The 25,371-nt window shown below is 38.3% G+C and overlaps 1 long non-coding RNA gene across 2 annotated transcripts; it reads left to right on the top strand.

Annotated features, from left to right (window-relative positions):
* The first annotated feature begins 669 nt into the window (after positions 1-669).
* LOC131662543 (uncharacterized) lies at positions 670-3,761 on the top strand. Of its 2 annotated transcripts, none has more exons than XR_009301652.1 (5): positions 670-2,094; positions 2,665-2,766; positions 3,030-3,055; positions 3,181-3,280; positions 3,522-3,761. It is a non-coding gene; the product is annotated as an uncharacterized LOC131662543 (long non-coding RNA). The 2 variants fall into 2 exon arrangements; XR_009301651.1 differs by having other exon boundaries at positions 672-2,094; positions 3,181-3,276.
* The last annotated feature ends 21,610 nt before the right edge of the window (positions 3,762-25,371 follow it).

Here is a 25,371-nt window from a genome sequence, read left to right as displayed (position 1 = left end):
ATAATTGGTTTTTGGTCCGAACATATGAAATTTCGGGGACAATGGCACGGATTTGCAATTAAAATTTCGAACAAATCTGACAAGCGGATCATGAGATATGAATTTTTGAGTGTCCAGGAGACTGCAGTGCAATATACCCGAAATATCGAAAACAAAACTTTTCGTCCCTTTCCTTTATGAATTGATTTTCGGCCCGAACATGAAAGATGTGGAGAATGGCAAAAAACTCCCAGCTTCGAGGGAATCAAACACATAGCACCTTCCAAACGGGACTTGCAAATTTTTATATTTCCACTATATAAAACGAATTCCGCACCATATTTCCTCGAAACCACGAGAACTCTTTATTATTTTTTTCTTTTTTGATTGACGAAATAAACGTCACCCATAACTTATAGTTTAGATAAAGAGGGCAAATTTTGGGGTGCAACAGTTAGTAATCCAAGCGCAGGGCCCAGTCAGAGGAGGCCCATAAGATTTTTTGTCTGGCAAAAGATAGAGAGGCGCATGGGCCTCAGGGAGGTGTGGAATAGTGATTAGTGTCTTAGCCCAATGTCATGATCCAAATTCTAATATAACTAATTCAAATTGTGTTAATTAGATTTTTTTTAATTAAGATAATTAAACTCATTTAGCTCCAATTAATCAAATGAATTAAGAATTAAAGATGGAAAAGGGAAATTAGGGTTTTATATGCGGCTATCAAACTTCATGTTCTGAACTCTCCCTCTCTAACGTACCTCTTCACCGCCGGGAATCGCTCCGCCGCGCCGGAGGCGGTGGAGCTCGACTAATTCCAAACTTAATACCCAAAACGTTCATCTCCACTCCCTCTCCTCTATTTCTACTTCTTTTTTCTTAAATTCCGAACCCTACGCCCTAAATCAAACCAAAGAATCGAAACCCTAATTTAAAAGTGAAATTACATAGTGTGTATGAAGCGTATGGTTGCGATTCCTTGGGGCTTTCGATTTACACGCTTCAAACAATGTCATGGCATCAAGAGATAGAGAAACAATGAAGGGGGAGGGAAATGTTGAAGGCTTACCTGGCATGTGAACTAGCAAAGACCGTTGAAGAAAAACAGAGGGGAGATAATAAGGAACGACTCCGATCTTGCTCACAAATTTTCCTTCTTCTTCCTCTTCTTCTTTTTCTTTGAATTTCTATGAAGCTTAAGTCCTTCAATTGAAGGCAATACGTTGTTGTTGTTGTTGTTGCATGTAATAGTGATTCAGGGAGATTGTTGTGAGTTGAACCGAGGGAGGTTGAAAGATTGAGTCTGTGAAGATGAATTGAGAGAGGTTGAGATGAAGGTAGGGTGTCAATGATGGAGTTAGCTCTGCTCCCTTGAAGTTCAGAGCTTTGGTTATGAGCGTGTGGTGAGGTTAGGGATGAAGATGAGGATGAAAGACATGAATGAGAATGATGATGAGAGAGAAGGAGAGAATGGTTGGTGGAAGGGTGAAAAATGGCGCGTGTAGCTTCTGAATGGAGAGAAGTCTGTTTAAATAGAGATTGATGAAGCTGAATTCAGTTATGGTTGAGAGAAGTGTGAGCCATTGGATTGAGAGAATCGGTTATGGGCAATGGAGGGTGAGATTGGAAGTAGTAAGAGCTGTTGGAAGTTAGTTACAATATGTTTTTGGAGGTTATGAGCTGACAATTAGAGTTGGTTATAGAAGTTAAGTTGGTTACAGTTAGTAGTGTTTTTTTGTAACTGTTTTTGTAACTATTAGAAATTGGAAATTAAAAATTGAATGTTAGTTGGGTTATTGGTTCTGGACTGTTAGCAGTGCATCAGTGTAAACTCTCTATGTTAGTCAAAACTAGTGGTTGTGAATTAGTAAATGTTAGAAGTTAGTTATATCAAAGGTTTGAAAATCTGTTAACTGTTGGTTGTTGTATGCTAAGTTCTGAACTGGTTTCTTCTTTGATGCAGGATCTTGCGAACCAGTTTAATGTTCGGACGCAGCTCGGTGTGTGGATGACATGTTTGTCTCTGCAACCGAAATTCTGGTTAACAGCCGGTTAGTAATTGAAGATTGGGTAGCGAAGCAATGGCCCCATATACTTGAAGAAGAGGAATGTACGGTAAGAAATTTCCGGACCTAAGTCTTTGAACTGTATGGTTAAGGTTTCTGAATTTCCACTTGTATAGTCATCCGGGGTTTTTTATAATTAAGGACAATCACCCTAGCTTCTCTTGAGTTTGCCTTTAGCCTCACACTTCCACTTAGATCCCTCCCTGCACATGATTTCTCTTTGCACCGAGTTTGACCATACGAACACGACACTGACTTTGTGGATTTAGAATGAGATATTCGAACATGATGGTATGCTGCAAGCTATTAGGATTAGACCTGTATACTTTTGATATGAAGGATGCTCGAATATGTGAAGTGAATGGTCTTGAATGTGAGGTACTGTCTAAAACATGGGATTCTTCATTGAGCTTGTGAGGTTATGCACTGATTGTTGGTTTTGAACTGGCAGTATGTATGTCTCGAAATTTGATCATGTAATTGACTTGTTTCCTTTCCTTTTAAGTTCAACTTGGTTGGACCTTAGTATTTTTTATTGATGATAATTTGATGAATGGTTGAACTGTGGCTATTATCGCAATTTGACTTAAGGAACATGATCTGAACTTGTGCTTTTCAGGTTTGTGATTGTACTGCTGCAGCAGGCTTTTGGATATGTATAAGCATGGTACTAGAAGTTAATGAACAAAACTATGGATGGATGAAAACGAGGATGCTTGAGGTAAATTATGTCTAGCTGGTCTATGTTTTCTGCTAAATGCTATGTTGCACTGTTTGATTTTTGATGATGACTTCTTGAGACTTATCTTATTTTGAATGTGTTAAAGAGGCTGCTTTGAAATGCCAAGTTTTGAATGTTTATTTGGTTTATGGTTTGAGTTTTGTGGAATGGTTTTGGACTGTGGTGTTATGAATTTTATGGCATGGTTTGAATGTATTTATATTTTATTGAAAGTTAATTGTTTTCTGGTTTTATTTGTGCAGGCGCATCTTTTCGCAGTGTAGTGCAGGTATGGCAGCTATGGTAACTTGACTAGGGAACTGTTTTGTAGACAGTAGGTTTGAGATCATTTATGCAGTGGGTAGAATGATTAGTAGAGTGAGGAACTGACTGGTAATATGGTTTTTGTTAAAGCTGCAGGTTTTGATCTCTACATTAGGAGAGACGTTGGTGTTCGGCTCTTTAGATAAGGCTGGCTATTTTTGCTGGCATCCACTTATGTAGCAGCAGGTTGGTAAGTGTGTCTAGCATTAACGGATTGGTGTGACTCATGCAGGTTCTTTTCAACCGCCTATTGATTTTTGTGGACTGAACTGCAAACTGAAGAGCTTGTATTTGCATTGTATTGAATTGGTTTAGATATGTTTGGAATGTTGATCAAATGAAAAGCTAAACTTTGGTTTTCTTTTTCTTATGAATGATGCTTGTTGAACCTGTACTGCTGGCTGATTTGCTTGTGATCTTGTCATATGCAGGTTAGAAATGAGGTTGGTCTAAGTGGGAAGCAGCTTGGTCATGAAGAATTTGGAAACAAAGTTGGAGTTTAATATAGCTTGGCTTAGGTCTAGGATTAGTATAGACACTATGGTCAAAACAATCTTTTGCCATTGTAATAGCCATATTATTCAGATCCTATATTGAATGCCTTCTTTTGTATTTTGAGCTTTATGTAATGAAATCTTGGCTCTTGAAATATAGTCCACCCTTTCCTTGAATGTTGACTTTTCATGCTTCTTTGACTTTTGTAATCAAAATAGATGATCTTGTACACTTGAATGAACTGTAAGCCGAATGACATTGATGGACATATAGGATGACCAAGGTTGACTTTGACCAAAAAGTCAAAGTTGTGCAAATACTTCTAACATTCTCCAAATGACTCCAAACGTTTCCATACCATTTTCTCCCTCATTGTGCACCAAATGATCGAGTCTTGTATGAGAATAAAGCCTTCTAAACTTCTTCAATTTTGCAACATCATTAACCTTGTATGAGAACCAAAGAGATAACATCTTGCTCCTTAAGCAACACAGTTACTTAGAATCAATAATGAACAAAACCTTGATTTATTGAATGAATCCTAGTGAATCCACATCATTCTCTTGTGCAAGATCCATAATCAACGCCTTGTGATTGAAGGAATAGAAGAGCCCTTCTTGATAAATGATGACAACTAATGAAATACGTCCTTAGTGAAACCCTTGATCCATAAGAATTTTAATCCAAGTTCAAAGCTTTTGAATGGAGCCCAATTGAATGACATGAGTCACAAGTGGTAATGAAGCCATGCCTCAAATGATGGACAAACCCACATATTGAACAAGACCTTAATCCAAGATCCAAGAAAGCCTCAGTTGAACAAGTTGGCACAGTGCAGAAACCTAAACCACATGGAACCCTAGATCTTTTTATGACCAATGATCCCATACTAAGATGTTTGTTCATTGGATGAATGCATGATATGTGTAAATGACCTAATGGAGGTATGCAGGTGAAATGAGAAACTTAAGTCAGTTAGAAATAAATTAGGAGTGTAAATTTTAGGGTGCAACAACAGTGTAAGTATTTGATGTAGGAAATTGTGTACAAATAACATTACTGAAAGAAAATACTTAGCCAATTAACTTTAAGTTGAATTAGAGTCTAGGCCACATCCACCAATATTGTTCCAATGAACATAATTAAGGATTAAGGACTGAGGATTACATAATTAATTGGTGTGATAATACTATGCGTTTATTTTATATGTTTTCTCATACAAGACCCATTGAATATGCACCCATATGTTATACGTAATTATGGTAATACTAATAATCATATACCTGAATATGATGAATGCTTACAACACAAACAAATGTATGAGAAATAATACAAAATATTTCGTAATAAATTTTTATTTATTACTAATAGGATAACTAGTTGATTGATACTCAATATGATACTAGTTAAGTTTTTTTTAATATGATATGATTATGTTTAGGGATATTCTATGTATTGGATAACATAATTTATAATATATATATGATTATGTTTAGGGATATTCCATTAGTCTTGGATAACAAGAATATATATATATATATATATATATATATATATATATATATATATATATATATATATATATATATATATATATATATATATATATATATATATATATATATTCTTGTGTAAAAAATTAGATATAGGTGAGTTTATCCTTAGAGATGAGGAAAGCTTGGAAACTTGATTTTTTGCTCTGATAAGCTTTGGAGATTTGGAAGCAGTGAGCGATGCACTTTGTTTCAAGAGAAGTGTCTTGCTTATCCCTCTGTAGGACTTCTGTCGTTACGGATGTTCGTACATCTTTATTATCCAGCCATGAATGACATAAAGCATCAGTTACAGCTGACTTGCCCATAATAGCTAGCCGTTATGTCCGAGTTTTACGTACAACTTTCCATATGCCATTTGGTACGCGTCTTGAGCATGGTCCACGACTACTGCATAATAGCCGATTAGGTACTCGTTTTTGCAACTTAAGTTGCATCCTCGACCGGGTTTATACAGACCTTTTTTTGTCAATAACTCGTCTTAGGCCGCATTCTCATAAATAGTACGAGTATGGAACAAGCCCCCCGAGTATGAGTCCTCGCCGATGAGAAAATATGCTCGAATATGAATGTCTCAGGTATTTTGTAACCTTTACAGGCGTGTCAGCGGTAGGTGATAGGTTATGTGTCTTGCGGTTTTTTAGGCACTAGTAATGATGATCTTTATGGGAAACATTTGTTATAGAAAAACTATTTGTCTGTCCTCATGATTACACTAAACCCTAATTAAACCATTTTCATGACTTCACAATATCCTTACGTTTTCACAATCCAACATTTGCCACACCCGTTTTCCCTATCTTGATTCTCAAGTTTATCAGCACGCAACTCAGGTATCTTTTCCAGTGTTTTAAAAACCAGACCGAACAAGCCGATCGGACCTGTCAGATCGGGAATCAGAGGGATCACCGGTCTGGTCTGATTGCTAGACCAGGTATGCTATTGAATCGGTGAGAACCGGCCAAAACCAGAAAAAACTGATGAACCACCGGTTTTAGAAAACCGATGGTTCAAATACATGCTCTTTTTTCCGCACTAAACAACGCCGTTTTCATGATTTTTTTAAAAAAATATAATTAAAATATAATTATACTTTATTCAAACCTTATTTGGAACAAATTTTCCCCTCATTGCAATTAGACCTGATTTAAAATTCATTTAAATTTATATTTTGTATTATTTTGTTGTGAGTGATGATTATATTTAGAATTTGAATGTAAATAATAAACATGTGAAATTATGATATTTTAAACTTTTAAAATTTTGTGGGTGTTGTGATATTTTCTAGAGACTAAATCAATTGGTTCGACCGATTTAATAAATATATAGTATTGAAATAGAGACCGAAATATCCAACCAAGTTATCCGGTTTAATCAGATTTAGTCATGCGGTTCGACCAGTGACCTAGTGGTTCAACCAATAAACCAATGACCCAATACCATCACCAGTTTGATGGCCAGTCCAGTTTTTAAAACACTGATCTTTTCTTTTCTGTTTTGATCTCTCAGCTTATTCCATATTGTATATAGATACATGGTAGGCATGAGCGATTATTTTAGGATGACCGGTGTAACGCCCCGTGCTGCTTTCGGGATGATCGATTGATCCCACAAACCAACACGTGTATTTTCAGCATGCTTTGACCCCACTCACACGCTTTTTGGGAAACTTCCTAGAAGGTCACCCATCCTAGAATTGCTCCAAGTCAAGCACGCTTAACTATGGAGTTCTTATGGAACGGGCTACCGAAAAGAAGATGCATCTTGTTGGTATAGGTAGTACCCATCAATCCATATAAGCTTTCCTTCAACCATGCAGTCCCAAACCTGCACAGCCTCAGGATCCCTCTCATTCCGATGTGGCGACCACCCTTTCCCCCTTTGGCCTTGGGTGCTACATGTGGTGCAACCAACCCTAGCTTTCTTCGGCCTCGGGTGTTACATGCCCACCAGCTTCCGCATGGTTCGTCCTCAAACCATATTATACTGGGAGAGGTCTGGCTTTGATACCATTTATAACGCCCCATACTGCTTTTGGGATGATCGACTGACCCCACAAACCAACACATGTCTTTTCAGCATGCTTTGACCTTACTCACACGCTTTTTGGGAAACTTCCCAAAAGGTCACCCATCCTAGAATAGATCCAAGTCAAGCACGCTTAACTATGGAGTTCTTATGGAATGGGCTACCGAAAAGAAGATGCATCTTGTTGGTATAGGTAGTACCTATCAATCCATATAAGTTTTCCTTCAACCATGTAGTCCCATACCTGCACAACCTCAGGATCCCTCTCATTTCGATGTGGTGACCACCCTTGCCCCCTTCGGCCTCGGGTGTTACATGCGGTGCAACCACCCCTCGCCTTCTTCGGCCTCGGGTGTTACAACCGGCATTCCACGACCCACAAATGTCGCTGAGAGAAAAGAGTTATGAGACTCGTTCATGAGAGGTATGGAGAAAAGCGTGGGTAGAGAAGAATCGAACCGACTCTTAAATGAGATTTGGAATGATTCTGATTCTTCCTCTTCCTCCTCAGGTTCCTTAGAGTTCATCATGCAGACCGCGGCTCCCTTCGATGACGAGTTATGAGCTACAAGCAAAGTTCATATGATAACATAGAAATTGCGGAGTTTTGTTCCACAAGAGGCATATTTTTGATTGGTAACGAGGAAGATGTAGTGATGGAACCCTGTGGTCCCGACAAATGAGTTTGTACTCTTCGCCCCCTGTGCTCTAAGGATGAGCTATTTTACGTCTATCCGAGTGTCCTGAAGAATTTTGACATAAAAATCCCTTTTTTCAGATTTTGAAGTGACATACTTAAGACCGTGAATGCGGCTCCCTCACAGCTACCCCCTAGTAGCTGAAATTCTTAAACGAATTTGAGAGAGTCTATAAGGCGGTTTCTATTATACCCACCGTAGGTTTGTTTTTCTCCTTTTTTGAGGTAAAAGGTTTAGAAAAAGGTAGCTGGATCCAAATAAGCGACATTCCTCAAAGAAGCTTCTTATAGGCCTATACCAGTAGCTATAAGGATTATAAGGGCAAATTCGAGAGAGTCTATAAGGAGGTTTCTATTATACCCACCGTAGGTTTGTTTTTCTCCTTTTTTGAGGTAAAAGGTTTCGAAAAAGGTAGCTGGATCCAAATAAGCGACATTTCTAAAAAAAGCTTCTTATAGGCCTATACCAGTAACTATAAGGATTATAAGGGCAAATTCATGAGAGTGAAAGGTGGTCCAACTTTTCCTCAAGTCCTCTATGCCTCTGACGCACATGCACGCTTTCCCCACTATTGGACAAAAGACCCTGTTCCCATTTGTGGCTTCACTTATGATAAGTTGAGCGAGATGGAACGTGATGCTCTTAGAGTTTTAGACTCTTTCCGTATGATGAAAATTAAAACATTACTTCCTGTTCTTGACAAGGAACTCCTCGCACTTCTTGGTAATGATATTCTTATTAAATGTACAATGACTTATTTCAGTTCTATATGCACTTTTTAATCACTTACTTTCTTTTTCGTACAGACAAAATGACTGATTTGTCTTTGACCGAGAAGAGAAAGTTGCTGGCTGCAGCCTGTGCTGCCTGTTAAGGGACTGGAGGGCCATCTGAAAACAAGTCCGACCTCTCTGGCCTGGAGACCCGGACAACAAAGCGGAAGAAGATAATTGCCTCTAAGTCTTCATCGGAGGAACCCTCTGAACAAGATGTGTCTATTCAAGATATTCCCGAGGAGCTTCTCCAAGCCACTCCCAAGAAGGCTCAAACCATTATGAGCGATCACATCAATCAAAATGATATGGATGTTATCGCTTTGATGTGAGGACCTGGTGAGAGCAGTGATGGATAACCCAGTGAGTTCAAGTTTTAGTCTAATGATTTCGACGGGCTCAAGTTCGCTTATGATCATCTCCATGTTGACGGGGATGTTAAGAAAGTGAAGTACATAGAAGCGCAACTGATTTTTCATAACCTTAGCTCTTACCTTATGCGGAGTGTGGTTTTGGCTCGTGGGCTTTTTGAGGTTGAGGATGACCATGAAAGGATAATTAATGATCTTGAAAAGGGTCAAAAGCTCAAGTCGGATAGGATTACCAAGCTAGAGAAAAACCAAAAATCCACAGAGGACAAGGCTGCCGAGCTTGAGAAAGATCTTGCCGAGCTGAGAGCTCATAAGAAAACCTCGGATTCCGAGTTCTAAGCTACCATTACCGATCTGTCCAAGCAGTTAAAATCGGTAATAAATGCTAATGATGAACTAATGAAATCCTTGAGGAAAGCTCAAATTGAGGTGCTTACAGCAGGTGATGAGGCTTTTGATAAGGCGTAGGTTTTGTGCTTGTATCTTGATTTGGATTTGTTTGAGGTAGACTACTTGAAGGTGGTGTAGGATGGCCGCCTTGTGGAGCTACAGGTAGGATGTTTGATGTGGTTTTCATAACATTTCTGTTAGTCATCCGTTGTAGATGCATTTATGTAATGTCATTTTTTGGGGAGTGACTAGGTCCTCCTTCTTTTAAGTTACCCTTTTGTAATCCAAACATTTCCCTTTTATGGCTTTATAACTTTATGCTTTATTTTTTTCACTAGTTTGATTGCCTTATCATTGTCGCGGGCGAAAAATCGTTGTTTTTTCTAAATGAGACACCTGATGCCTTCTTTGGGCTCGAGTGCTCAAAAAAATGATTTTTCTTTTGTACGGACCAAACTTTTTATTGTTTCCAAAAGAGGAAAAGGAAAAAAGCTGCAATAACCTAAAAAGTGGGGAGAGATCTTGGGTAAGAGGGTTGGTTATACGAAGGGAAGGTATTAGCACCCAACGTATCTATAGTACTCTATAGGTTTCTTTGTTTTGTTTATTCCATTCTTGTTGTGGTGGAGGTTCTTGTGAAATAGGTGGGACCTAAGGTGTTTGTTTGATTATGCTCGCAAAGATCATCGCGATCCTCTGCATACATATCCCTTAGAGGGAATCAGAGCATCTGTAGCTCGGGGTCTACGGGTGCTAAGGTTTGAATGGTTTGAGAGAGAAGTTTTGCTCGCCAAGGATACGACCTTGTGCCTACGTATTCTCAAAGGGATGTTGAGAAAGTCAGAGCAATCGTAGTTCCCACTTATGCTAGTGGAAGCAAAGGAAAATAGACAAATGTCGTCTAAATGCTAGATGTATCTAATCTATATCATCACATACATCTGTTTGTTTTTTGTTTGAAAATCTTTTCATTATAAGCCCGGGGCCATGCCACTTAGGGTGCTTAGAATGATAAAGATGTTTTTGTTTAACCAGCCTTGTGGCAAAAGTTTCAATGAAGTCAGCCTTATGACAAAAACTTTGATTAATCAGCCAGCCTTGTGGCAAAAGTTTCAATGAAGTCAGCCTTGTGACAAAAACTTTGATTAATCATCCAGTACGGTGGTAAAACAGTTTGATTGATTAGCCAGCCTTGTGGCAAAAAAGTTTGATTGATTGATTGATTGATTGTTTGATTGTTTGTGATGATATAGATGAGATACTCCTATCATAGAGATGATAAATGTCTAATCTCCTAGGGTATTTGATTTGGATATTGGGGATGCTTATAAGAAGCCCGTGGGTCCTTGTACGAAGCCCAAGAGGAGGCTATCCGAGGGTCCTTGCATTGTAAGCCCAAGAGGAGGCTATGGGAGGGACAATCCAGGGTCCTTGCATTGTAAGCCCAAGAGGAGGCTATGGGAGGGTCACTCGTTTGTACAAAGCCCAAGGGGAGGCATGGTATAGTTGGTTTGAGCTCTTAGAGCGATTTCACCGGGAAACCATACTCTATGTCCTAACCTAAACTAGGGAGATTCTTTGCACGAAGCCCAATAGGAGGCTATGGGGAACCTAGTGTTGTACTAAGTTGAACAAACATATACATAACACAATCACAAATATGAACAAGTACGAACAAATATGAACAAGTACATGAACAAATATGAACAAGTATGAACAAGCACATATATATGACATGGTTTGTGTATACAATGGAGTTTATGAAGGAAATATACCTGTAAGCATGATCCGTTTGTAAACACGGGGCTCGGGACTTATACTCGGGGAGAGGTCCACTTGAGTTTATTCAAAAGCTATGTAAACAAGTATTTACAAGGGGCTTGGGACTTATACCTACATGGAGGCCCATGGTATTTTTGGGAAGATTTAAAGAAACCTTCATTTTTTGGTTTGTTGTTCAAAGTTAAAAATCAAACTGATCGAGATATGTACAAAAGGCGTACAATGAAATACCTAATTTCATGTACTTGAGTGGGTATGTACAAAAGGGCTTGGGGCTTATACCTACATGGAGGCCCATGGTATATTTACAAAACATGGTTGATTGTTTATTACAGACGCGTCGTTTGTTGTTTTGAAAGCAGTTTATTGTTTAAAGAAAAAAAACTGTATAAAAGGAAAAAGGAGTGGGTCTTATACTCTCTAATATTCGAGAGGCCCCACATCGTTTTGAAAATCAATTGATCAATTAAAAAAAGATTTAATCAATAGTTTCAAAAAGAAATGGTTTATTGTTTTGAAAAGAACGATCGTTTGTTTTAAAACAATTTGAATTTGACAAAAGTCAACTTAATTAAGTAAAAAAATCAAATTTTAATGCTTAATTAAGACCTAAGTGTTTAGGGTTTGATCACAAAAAATATTTACAAGTGATTAGGTTAAGAATCAAATGAAAAACAATATTTTAAAGTATTAAAAAACACTTAAAACATGTCATTTTAAACCTATTTAAAAACGTATTAAATAAATCTTTTTTTGTGATTTTTTTTGATATTCATAAAATATATGTGTTAAATAAAGAGTGTACAAAAAATGAATGAAAAATGAATTAATTTGATGTGTTAATTAATTAATTAAAGTTGTAAAAAAAATGAAGAAAAACAAGTGTTAAAAAAATGGTTTGGTCCCTAGAGGACTTGAGCTCGTGACCCTAAGGTCACCAACCAAAACAATAACCAGCTGAGCCACGCTTGTGGCTTGTTAGTAGTACGCGCTTGGTAGAATATATTACTCAACTGAATTTCAAAACTTATGAACCAAAAAACGCGCCAAGAACACAATCCCAATTTGAATTTGAATTTTCTGAAAACTGAACCAAATTGATCAAGTGAAGGGTCTAACTCACTCGTTTTTTCATAAGGATCATGATGGTGGTCTTTAATTGCATTTATTTTCACTCTAAGGCTATCAATTTTCTGATGAACACGAAGAACCCTAATTCTATGATTCAATCTGAAATCGTGTATGTGCAAGTTATGATGCAATTGATTGAGGGTTAATAATCCTCATGTGTGCAGAAATGAGATGGTATGTTCATATTTCATTTATGATGCGTGGAGAGTAGAGTTTGAAGTTCAAGTGCACTTACCTCAAAAACGGCCAAACTGAGAATTGGATTTTGATCTGAAGGTGTTACAGATGCTTTGTATCAATCTGAATAGCTTCTATGATGATTATGGAAGGTGTCTGGATGTCTGGAACAAGTTGAATTCATCTGAGCATGGCCATGGCACCCGATCTGCAGTTGCTTCAAGTATGAATCGAATTTGAAGATGGAGATGTTTCAGATCATATGTGAGTGTTTGGATAGTTCATATGTGATATATATGAGGTGTTGGAAGTGTTAGTTTGGACAGAAATGATCTTGAATGGATTTTGGCATGATAAGGCCATGGTTATGCATATTTGAGAAGTGAGGTAGTGATTTTGAGCTTGAGGTGTTTTTGGGGTGTATGAGTGGTTCAAACAAGTTTCAAATGATGTTTATGAGTTGTGGGAAACATCATTTTGCTCAGAACTTCAAAGGTTTAGAGGTTGAGCATTTTACCTCTTTGAAACTTAAGAAACTTGCCATTCAAGAAAGAAGAGAGAAAACCTATAATTGTGAGATTTTGGTGTGAATTGAAGAGTGATTTGAACCTCTATTTATAGGCCAAAGTTTCTGAATACAAAGCTCTTGCAAGTTGATCAAGAATGATGATTTGGCTTAAGAGATAAAATGGAATCTTTCACATTAAATGCAAATGGTTAAAAGTGACTTAACCATGGTTATTTCTCAAGCTTCTTATCCTCTTCCATTCTGATCTCAAATCAGAAAATATCTACCAATTATTGCATCTATGCATCATTACTTGGATCATTTGGCAAAATGGTTCATAACTTAGTGAAAATGGCTTGAAATTTCAAGTGAAAAGTTCACTAATGTCAAAATTCAAAACCATAGCTACACTCCATATTTTTTCATGCTCTTGGACATTTTGGAAAGCTCATGTTACACACTTCAAAAGCCTAGTTGAAAGTTTCTTCAAGACCTTTAAGGAAATGGGTGAAAAAGATCCATGAACTTTGAAGAAAATGAAGTTTTAAGTGAAATTTTCATAAGATGCCAACTTTGAAGCTCCATATCTCTTAAATGGTTGATCTTATTGAAAAAAATTATATGTGTCAAAGTTGTTTATTGGATCAAAATCTACAACTTTCATGTTGGAAGTTTTTTTCAGTTTGTAGGTGAAATTTTGAGAAATTCCCTTTCAAAGTTTGGAAAAAAACCATGAAAAACACTTAGAAATTTTTCTAAGTATGGAAAGTCAAACTTTGACTTTTTGATTCTTGATTGATTTTCTTGATTTCTCTTGATCAAATGACTTCATATATCATATATTGATGATTTAAAACTTCAAAAGTCATGGTTGACCCAATTTCCCCAAAAGTCAATGGTGATCTTGTACAGTTGACTTTTTCAGACGAATCGCGTTTCTGGAGTTTTCAATGAAACAGGCTATCCTCATCAAATGAATGGTATGAATGGATCATATTGAAGCATTAGAGGATATTGAGCCATGGTTTGAGTTGTGGCACCATGTCCTGATTAAAAAGTCAGTTGTTCAGTGAATTAGGTCAAAACCCTAATTGTCGACCTGATGAAATTGATGACTGTGGATCTTGAATTGAGATATAATTTCCATTGGATTTTGTCATAGGGATTATTTGAGGATGATTGAAACCTTTGATTGACTTCCTGGGGATTTTTAGGGTTTCCCAAATGTGATCCCTGATTTTGGTCCCTGATAGTTCAAAATCCTAATCTGATGATCTGAGATTTCACTGTTGATCAATCCTTGTGTAGGAGATGTTATGAGCCAATGGATTAGGTCAAAATGATGCACTTGTAGTCTTGAGGTCATGTCCCAAGTCATTAGGTCAATCTCTGAGCAAAAGTCAGGAGTATGCTATCTTCAGTCAAAACCCTAATCTGATTGATTCAGAGCTGTTGAGCTTGTTGAAATGAATCTCTGAGGACCAAATGTTGATTATTGATGAAGATGATTCATTTGAGATGAAGGGAGAACAAAACCCTAATTGATTGTTACTTGTACTGATGAGTGATTTCCTGATTAAATCCTGCTGAGTCAAGTAGCAAACACAAGCTATGCAATTTTGTTAGAGATGCAAATGATGCATATGCAAATGATATGAGGTGGTATCTTAGGTCAAAAATTGGGGTATGACAATCATTATTTATCATTCATGTTTTTATTCGAGTAGTCAGTAACCGAGTCTCAAATCGGCCTGAAACTGGATTTTCATGCACCATCCTCGATGAAACTTAGGCATTTAATTATTTCTCTTTTTACCTATGTTTGCGCCTCTTCCCATACTTTTTATATAAGGGGAGGCTAGGGAACTTCTGCTCCTTAGATCTTTCTCTCTTTTTAATAATGGACAAGACTAAAGGTGGGAAGTCCTTTGAAGCCTCAAATCCATGTAGTTTGAGGAAAAAGAAAGGAACCTTTGTCTAGGCTGCCAATGAGTTGAAGCATTCTTTTAAGGATGCTTCTCGTTTTGGGAAGGATCGGGCCATGGAGACTAAGTCGCAATCCTTTAAGGCCAAAAGTGTTGTTATGGAGCATGATTTTGAATTCGAGGCTGATGGAGATTGACTTCAATACCTCAACTCAGAGAATCATAAACTCCACAAATGAGAAGGATAATGCATATTCTTGAACTTGCATTTTGTAAAATTATCGTCAATCAACAATAAAGAATTTTCATTCCTTTTGTTGTTTTGTTATGACGTCTTATGCAACCCCCAATTATGAAAACTGGGTGCAAGCTCGTGTGATATAAGTCCCAAGCATTTTTTATTTGATGTAATAATATTAAATGCTTTTATGCTCTGATTTACGCTTAACAGCATAACCTACTCGATAGCTAGGCCGGGTAGCTTCTCGGTATCTATTTGGATATCCATTTCATTTTATACATAGCTCATGTGCTTAGGTACATTTGATTTTTGGATGATCTTTATTATATGTACCCGACTTCTTTAAGCGAGGCAGTTATAATTGCTTGTTTCCTGGACGAGAATTTTTAATATTGTTTCGTCCTAGTTCTTGAGAGTGCTTGGAATTTTCAGTTTCACAGACTTCACGTGTAATTGAGCTTGTTTAGGCCATAGGTTTAAGTTTACTTAGCCTGTTCGAAACCGATTATATTATGCCAGAGGCTTAAGAGTCTGCTTGGAATTTTTTGTTTATTGGGTACAGAGCCCCTTATAAGGTCGTTTAAAAGCCTTAACGAGGTTGACCGAGTCGTCTTTGTGGTTCAGAGCCTCTTGCAAGGATTCATCGAAGACGGTTTGAGAGCCTTGGCGAGGTTGACTGTGTTGCAGACATCGGCCCGAAGGTGTAAACGATTTTGTGCGAACAGAGGCCCGGAGGCATAACCGGCTTATGGGTCAGAGCCCCTTGCAATCATTCACTGAAGACGGTTTGAGAGCCTTGGCGAGGTTAACCGAGTTGCGCACAGCGGCCCGAAGACTTAGCCGGCTTTATGGGAACAGAGGCCCGGAGGCGTAACCGGCTTATGGGCCAGGGCCCCTTACAAGGATTCAGGGACCTTGGCAAGGTTGGCTGAGTAACGGACAGCGGCCTGAAGACTTAACTAGCTTTATGCGGATATAGGCCCGGAGGCGTAACCGACTTATGGGTCAGGGCCCTGCAAGGATTCACCGAAGATAGTTTGAAAGCCTTGGCGAGGTAGACCGAGTTACAGACAACGGCCCGAAGAATTAACCGACTTTGTGCGGACATAGGGCCGGAGGTGTAACCGACTTATGGGTTAGGGCCCCTTGCAAGGATTCACCAAAGACTGTTTGAGAACCTTGGTGAGGTTGACCGAGTTACGGACAACGGCCAAAAGACTTAACCGACGTTGTGCGGACAGAGTCCCAGAGGCATAACTGACTTATGGGTTAGAGCCCCTTGCATGGATTCACCGAAGAAGGTTTCAGAGCCTTAGCGAGGTTAACCGAGTTGCAGACAGTGGCCCAAAGACCTAACCGGCTTTGTGCGGACAGAGGCCCGGAGAAAAACCAGCTTATGGGTCATGGCCCTTTGCAAAGATTCACCGAAGATGGTTTGAGAGCCTCGGCAAGGTTGACCGAGTTACAGAAAGTGGCTCGAAGACTTAACCAACTTTGTACGGATAGAGGCCCGCAGGCTTAACCGGCTTATGGGTCAGGGCCCCTTGCAAGGATTCGTCGAAGACTGTTAGAGAGCCTTGGCCAGGTTGACCGAGTTTCAGAAGATGCCCGAAGACTTAATTAGCTTTGTTAGGACAGAGGCCCGGAGGCGTATCCAGATTATGGGTTAGGTCCCCTTGCAAGGAGTCACCGAAGAAAGTTTAAGAGCCTTGGCGAGGTTGACCAAGTTGCGGACAGCGGCCCAAAGACTTAACCGACTTTGTGCATACAGAGGCCCGTAGGCGTAACTGCCTTATGGTTCAGAGCCTCTTGCAAGGATTCACCGAAGAGGGTTTGAGAGCCTTGGCGAGGTTGACCGAGTTGTATTGTAAACACACATTATTATATGGGTGCCTCATTAAAAACCCTTGCAACTGCAAGGGAAAATAATGCACCTTATTTTATTAATCATGTTGTTCGTTTGCATACATTTTAGCTGAAATAAATCCTAAGGGTGGATACATTCAAAGTCCTAGGTATTTATTTTCGCTCTAAGGTTTCTAGTTTGTAAGCTCCATTATTCAGCTTCTGGCAAACACGATATAGACATTCCCAGTTAGAAGATAGTTTGCCTTTATTTGTTGGATTTATCACCTTTTTTAGAACTAGATCTCCCAGGTTAAAACCTCTCTGCCTGAGCTTCAAGCTGAATCTATCTGCTAATCGGTCTTTGGTCGCGAACTCTTTGTTGTGAGCTTCTTCTCGGATTTCCTCGACCAAGTCGGCCGAGGTATCAAGTCCTTCTTCATTGGCATTTTCATCAAAATGATCACCTCTCCTAGTGGGTGTGTTGATTTCGACCGAAATCATGGCGTCTGTCCCATACACAAGTCAGAAAGGCGTTTCCTGAGTAGTTGAATGGGGTGTTGTATGATATGACCAGAGGATCTCATGTAAATACTCCGTTCATAACCCTTTTGTTTCGTAAAGCTTTTTCTTTAATTCGACCAGAATTACCTTATTTGCGGCCTCGACTTTCCCGTTGGCATGCAAATGTTCTACTGAGTTCTCCTTGAGTCTTGTCAAGATTGGCGGAGATGATAAGAATTGCTTCAAAGCTTGGAATGCTTCTTCACAAGCTATAGTCTATTCAAACTCCTTTGTTTCCGGATTGCTGTGAAAAAATGAATAGCCTTGTCCCCTGCACAAGATAGGAACCGGGATAAGGCAACAAACCTTCCAGTCAACTGATGTACCTCTATCTTCAATGAGGGACTTCTCATATTTAAAACTTCTTTACATTTATCGGGGTTGGCCTCGATTCCCCGGCTTGTGAGCATGAAGCCTAGGAGTTTGCCGGCTTGTACTCCAAAAGTACACTTCTCCAGGTTTAATCTCATGTCGAAGCTTCTCACAGATTTGAATGTTTTTGACAAATCTTCTATGTGATGCCTGAAGGTTGGGGTTTTGACGACCATATCATCGACGTATACCTCGAGATTCCTTCTGATTTGGCTGGCCAAGACTTTATCCATCAACCTCTGATACGCAGCCCCTGCATTTTTAAGACCAAACGACATTGCGTCATATTAGTAATTACTGCGATCGGTCATGAAGGCGGGTTCATATAGATCTGATTGTAGCAAGAATACACGTCCATGAAACTTAGTAGGTGATACTTGGAGGATCCATCAATAAGTCGGTCTATGGGTGGTAGAGGATACGGGTCTTTTGGGCAGACTTTGTTCAACTCAGTGAAGTCGACGCACATCATCCACTTCCCAGATTTCTTCTTTACCATGACTACATTGGAGAGCCAAGTAGGGTACATGATTTCCTTTATAAATTTAGCTTCAAGCAGTTTTCTAATTTCTTCGGTGATGGCTTTTCTTTTCTCCTTCCTCTTTTTCGCTTCTTTTGAGACACCAGATTTTTCCTGGATCGAGTGCTAAATGATGGCACATGATGTTCGGGTCGATACTGGGCATATCAGAAAGTTTCCAAGCAAACAAGTCTACATTATGCTTTTGTAGCAACCTGCCCTAAAAATTAGACTTTTGGAGTCGCCACCTATTCTATCAGGGCGAATAGGAAACCCTACGCAGTTAAGAGATCGGGGTAAGATTATTATAATCAGGTCGAGGGAAGGTGTTAGGCACCCTCAACCCTTTCCTATGGCTTTGAATCTAAGGTTACAATTTTATGGCTAAAAGTTAAGGTTAATAGCTAAAGAAGTGAAAAGGGTAAAAATTGAGATTTTAAGTGAATTGACATTTTGGGGAGGGGGACTCGCCTTGTTACCAAGTGCCTACGTATCTCCTTATGGAGAATCAGAGTCAACGTAGTTCGGGCACAGGGTTGTACGCCTTTGAATTAGTATGAGGTTGTTTGAAGGCTTTTTGAATGGCCTATCGTAGTTTTTGAAATGCAAAGTTCGAAGATATTTTGAATTACCTTATCGTAGTTTTGAACATCGCAGTGTTGAAGAGATGAATTTGGTAGTGTAGTGGTTTAGTGTGTTTTGAATGTTTGGGCGTACAACCCTGATTTAATATGTCACCGTTAGTTGTGATGATCAATAGGTTTGATCATTATAGTTAACGGATTAATGGGGTATTGCTGGTTACTCTGACCGATAGATTCGATCGTCGCGAGCAGCAAATAGGGTGTTTTAATTTTAATTAAATTATGAGTTCATCATTGCCTCTCGTAACCAATAGATTTGGTTAGTACATGACAACGAATTCAATTATTTACGTTTTATTATTTTTATCTCTCGTCATTGCGACTAATGGATTTAGTCGGGTCGAGGAGAGAATTGATTAAAGGTTAATGTTTTGCCAAATGGGCAGTGGGATTGGGAAAACTCTAATGCATTGATAATATATCTAAGGTTTTTTTGTGATTTTTATAATTAAGATTAAATAAAATAAATTAACTCGAATAATCGAGAAAATAAATCTAAATAAACATGACCCTAAATCTTAATTCCATATTCTAATTCTAATTTGATTTTTTAAAAAGAATAAGTTATACACACACACACACACACATATATATATATATATATATATATATATATATATATATATAGTTAAATAATAACATATAAATAAATAAAAAAATAAAAGAAACCTGGACAGGATCCTGTGTGCGTGGCCTGCGAGGGTCCATGGTGAGATTGCAGCTCCTGGGGCGTTGGATTAGGAGCGGCAGAGATCTTGTGGCTCAGATCTGAGGTTGTATTGTGTCCATGTGTGAGAGAGTTGCGCCAAATCTGTAAGCAGATTGTTACATACAAATAATAAAAAAATCCTGCAATGTGCGCGGGGTTCGAACCGTCGTCACAGGGGTCACCACGCTTCATCTTTGCCAAGCCAGCCATTCTCGTTCGCTGTTAATGATGTTGAAATGAATAATAATAAATAAAAACACGCGCATTAAATTGTTGGTGGAACCAAAAAGTCAGCGCGGGACCCTCCCCTCTAACCGGCCAATCTCGCAGCGACAACAAGTCATCTTCTTCATGGGGCTGCATAAATGGATCGCGAACCACTCCTCCAAAAACCGTAAAAACACAACTCCCCCCTCCATCTTCACATGTCCATAACTCCATCAATTCTCCACGAAATCCAACAAAGTTTAAACCAAAATTGTAGTGCTAAATGCTAAGAACACAACCATCATAAATTTGAAACAAATAGAACGTTGTATCAAGTATAAAAACGCCCTCAAAGTCACGGTTCCAATCTATTTCAACAATATAAACATGTAACGAAATTCCAATAAAATACCGTTATCCTGACGAAGCGGCCACCCAGATCTCATAATGCACCCATGGTGAGTCTAAGGGTGTAATTTATTTGGCTCAGAACCGGCTATAACCATGAAAACGAAAAAAAGATCTCTATGCCCTAACAATGGTGTTTCGAATTCCACACGTAAAAACTCTCGTCCGATGGTTCAGTTCTTCTCAAAATAACATCAGAAACTCAAAGAAACCATTAGATTAAATTAATACATCCTACTTAGCAGAAAACGAAAGGGAAAAGAAAGATGCATAAGAACCTTACGCAACCATGGTCTCACGTGCTCCAACGCTTGTGCTTCGATCCCAGCTTACCTTTTGATGTCTCCTCTCCATAATAGAATCACTGGGTCGAGCTCTAAGTGGCTGCAACAGTGGAACGAAAAAAAACTCAAGTTTTGACCATTTTTGTGACTTAGAAACCCTAGTCTTTTATCCTTTTTCGTCCTCCCCCTCTTTCCCAATTATTTTTAGAATATATATGAGTCATTTAGGGTTTCTTTGGGCTTGGATATTAAGTTTCTAAAGAGAGTGTAATTTGATTGAAAAGCAATCCTTATTTTTTTCTAAAATTGGCTATTTTTATTCATGATCAAGCTCCCACGAATTTAGACCTTCATATGATGTTATTTGGGCCCTTGGATGATTAAAAATGAAAGCCCCATGGTTTAATTCATATATCTTGTATTTTATTTTATTTATTTTGCATTTATATGAATAAAATTAAAATAAAATACAAATAAAATACAAATAAAATACCAAAGGGATAAGAATAGTTTTATAGGCTCTTATATATTATGGATGTGTTTGAAATATAAATTCTAGGCCCATTAGTCAAAAACCAAGTTTTGAGCAATTAGGGTTTCATGCACATCTTGAAAATCGCCCAACTTCTAAGCCTTGCATCTCCTTTACTATTTGACATATGACCAAGTTCTAGGACTTTTTGGAAAGCTCAAAGAGTCCTTTAAAACCTCCTTTTGGTTTCACCTCAATTGGAGCTTCCATGCTCAAGTTATGAGCTTTGACCCAAAAGGTGTTTCTTGTTGACTTTTTGGAGGACCTATAATCTTTTGCACCATATCTCTCAAATGAAGCATTTCTAGCCTTGGCTTGTGAGAGACAAAGTTGTAGATAATCCAATTTCCTTCAAAATAGGCTTTGAGTGAGGAATTTTTGATACTCCATGTGAAAGTTATGGCCAGTCAAAGTTGAGTTGACTTTCTCCTATAAAAACCCTAATTTTTGAATAGGAGAGAGTGCTTTTAAGAAAACCTTTGAACCTTGAGTTATTGAAGATGAAGTGAGGAGGGCAAATTTTGGGGTATGACAGCTTTAACACAGACACTATTTCTGCTTCCTCCTCGGGGTCAAAATTGACTCCCAATTAGGTTACCTCAGATGGATGATCATTATTTTGAATCTTCTTGTTTCCCTCATTGGGTGACAAACTGTCCTCGGGAGGATCCGCTCTAGGGTCCATGCCCACTAGGTTAACCGTACCTACCTTGAACCTTTCAGAGGGTTGAGGTTGTGCCTTCTTCTTTAACTTCAGGCTATCTTTGTAGCACTTTCTGGCCAATCCTTGATCACCTTTAATAATTCATACCCGACCGTCTCCCAGTGGGACTTCATTGTTAGGTACAGTGTTGACAATGCTGCTTTTAAGGTGTTGAAAGAGGGTATGCCGATGATGACTCTGTAAAGGGAGGTTGCATTGATGATCAGATATGTTACTTTGATGGTCTTGGCATTCACGCCACTTCCAAAAGTGGTCAGAACGGGCAGGTGTCCCATGATCTGTACTTGTTCTCCAGCTATACCAACCAGGGTTCCCCTGAAAGGTAGCAATTCAGCCATGTCAAACTCCATTCCTCTATGTTGGTGTAAGCCCTAGAGGTCAATACTTTTGGTACTTGTATTGAATTATTTATTAATAATAAAAGACATTTCTTTATTATGTTTATTTTTCCAAAATAATAAAGTCCCTAGAGTAGTTAGTCTGTTTAATGAAATGTTAAGTGCGACTTAATCTTGAGATCCCATTAAAAATAAGGACACTATTATTAAAGTATCCATAGTAGATCTTTATTGTGAAGCGGGATTACATTAAAGTGTAACACCCCAAATCTACCCAACAATTATATTAAAATCAGAGTATAAAAATTTCATAACCAACGCAAGGGATGCCACTTTTCAACATAAAATACAACACATACTTTTCTTCAAATTAAGTCAACTCTTAATACCACGCAGCGGAATCATAAAATCATACTTTGTTACACTTAAAAATAACTTATAATTATTAATATTCAACTAACAACTTTTTAGAACAACTATAACTTCACAACGTCAACTTTATAATTATTTAACAACTAAATTAGTAATAACAACATAGAACAATTCATAATCCCATCCCGAGTGCTACATATCAGAGAAAAACCCTCTCTACTTATCATACGCAGCATAAAGACTTCTTAAGAATGCTTCGAACTTCCACAACTAATCTTGAGTACCTGTCCATTTCCCATGGTAGGGGAAACATCCGCAGAAGGGGTGAGATATCTGAAGGATAGAAAAACACTTAGAAAAGGGGGGGGGGGTTGAATAAGTGTAGTTTTAAAACTCTTAAGATAAAAACAATTTGCACAATGATTTTTATCCTGGTTCGTTGTTAACTAAACTACTCCAGTCCACCTCCTTGGAGTGATTTACCTCACCTGAGGATTTAATCCACTAATCAACCTTGATTACAATGGTTTTCCACTTAGATACCATCTAAGTCTTCTAGAGTATTCTGATCACACCTTGACCACTCTAGGAACCTTTTACAAATGAATGTAAAATAAATTCTTACAAGAGTATTATAATGCTTCTTAATAAGCTATAATCACAACTGTGATATTTCTCTTAAGTTTAAGCTTAATCTCACTAAGATATTACAATAGTAATGAAGTGAGGTTGAAGATGAAGTTTGAGAGCTTTTGAATTTGACAACATTTCTGTATGTTTGCGCAAAGTGTTGTCTTCAGCTTCTCATCAGAACTTCTATATATAGGCGTTTGAGAAGATGACCGTTGGGAGCATTTAATGCGTTGCGTGATCCGTACAACATTGCATTTAATGTTTCACTCTTTTGTCAACTACCTCGAGCCTTGCTTTTCCTGCTTTTACTAACTTTGCCGTTAATAGCTTCTAACGTTCATTTTGTCAGTCAGCGTAGCCTGCTATCTTGTACTTGCTTCTGATCTGATGTTTGTAGATACAACGTTTGAATATCATCAGAGTCAAACAGCTTGGTGCATAGCATCTTCTTGTCTTCTGACCTTGAAGTGCTTCTAGCGTGATACCATGAGAACTTCAGTGCTTCTGCTTCTGATCTCAAGTTCTTCTGATGCTTCAATAGACCATGTTCTGATTCTGCTTGACCATCTTCTGATGTCTTGCCAGAGCATGTTCTGATGTTGCATGCTGAACCTTCCGAGTCAGTGCTTCTTGCGCTGATTTTGTGCATACTCTTTATATGTTTCCTGAAATGGAAATTGCATAGGATTAGAGTACCACATTATCTTATACAAAATTCATGTACATTGTTATCATCAAAACTAAGAATATTGATCAGAACGATTCTTGTTCTAACAATCTCCCCCTTTTTGATGATGACAAAAACATATATAATTGATATGAATTTGCAATCAGAATATCAGATGGCTAAAGACAAATACACAGTTATAGCATAAGCATATAAACATAGAGTGTGAATATGTCTCCCCCTGAGATTAACAGTCTCCCCCTGAGATGAATAATCTCCCCCTGAAATAAATACTGGAAGAAGTTTACAAATAAAAGACTTCCCTGAGTATTTTCCATTTCAGTTGAGACATTCACAAATGCCTAGAACTTCAGAATATTCAGAGCTTCTGCTTCTTGCTTCCATAGGACAACTTCAGAGCTTTGAATTTCTACTAGAATCATTGCATGCTTGATTGTATCAGAACATTCTTGAATGTACCAGAGCATCATCAGAGCATCTCTACATCCTGAAATGTTTCAGAACAAACTAGACAACAAAAGTCAGAGCATGAATGAATCAAAACATAAAATATGTATCAGAGCACATAAAAATGTATCAGAACATATAAGGGATAAGAATGTGTTGGAGCATATTCTATCACAAGAATATCAGAACATTCTTCCTTCTTGCTTCTGATCTTGAAGCTTCACAGCACTCAGCTTGCTTCAATTTCCATGAGCATGTTTCTATATAGAATTTCTTTTCCCCATGTCTTTGCTTCTCAAGTTGAGCTTTTTTTGAATGTCTTCAATCCTGCAAAAAATCTCCAAGACATAGAACTTGCAAATTCTGTTAGAAATGTGGAGACTTACTCCCAGCAACTGATATAATTAATCAAATCAATTATCACATTTTCTCCTCCTTTTTGTCATAACATCAAAAAGCATAAAAGATTCAGATGAAAAACAAAAAATATGAGAGAATAGAAGATTTCATTGATCATTAGAAGATATCAGAAGGTACAAAAGCATATGCAGGAAACTGATGCAAGAACAAGAGACAACTAAGACACAAAAGACTACGACTAGCCTAGCCTAGAGACTATCTTGGCCAGAAGGTCATGAATCTCAGAAGTGCTTTCAGTTTGCTTCTTCATGAAAGACCTAAACTCTTCATGAGTGTCTTCATGCCTATCCAAGAGAAAGCTAGATCAGCTTGATTCTGTTGAAGAGCCTCCAAAGTCTTCTCCAGACGAGAGGGTTCACCAGAAGTAGCTTCACTACCAGCATTCAGTGGGATAACATGTCCAGCAGCAGCATCCAATGTGAGAACATCTTCTTGAGTTCCCTCAACAGGAACATTCTCAGCAGGATGATTCTCATCATCTTCCATCTCAACATCAGAGTCT

Source organism: Vicia villosa, linkage group LG3 (assembly GCF_029867415.1).
Source record: "Vicia villosa cultivar HV-30 ecotype Madison, WI linkage group LG3, Vvil1.0, whole genome shotgun sequence".
Taxonomy (NCBI): Eukaryota; Viridiplantae; Streptophyta; class Magnoliopsida; order Fabales; family Fabaceae; genus Vicia; species Vicia villosa.
The sequence above is the reverse complement of the archived record's forward strand: the minus strand, read 5'-3'. Positions and strand labels throughout refer to the sequence as shown.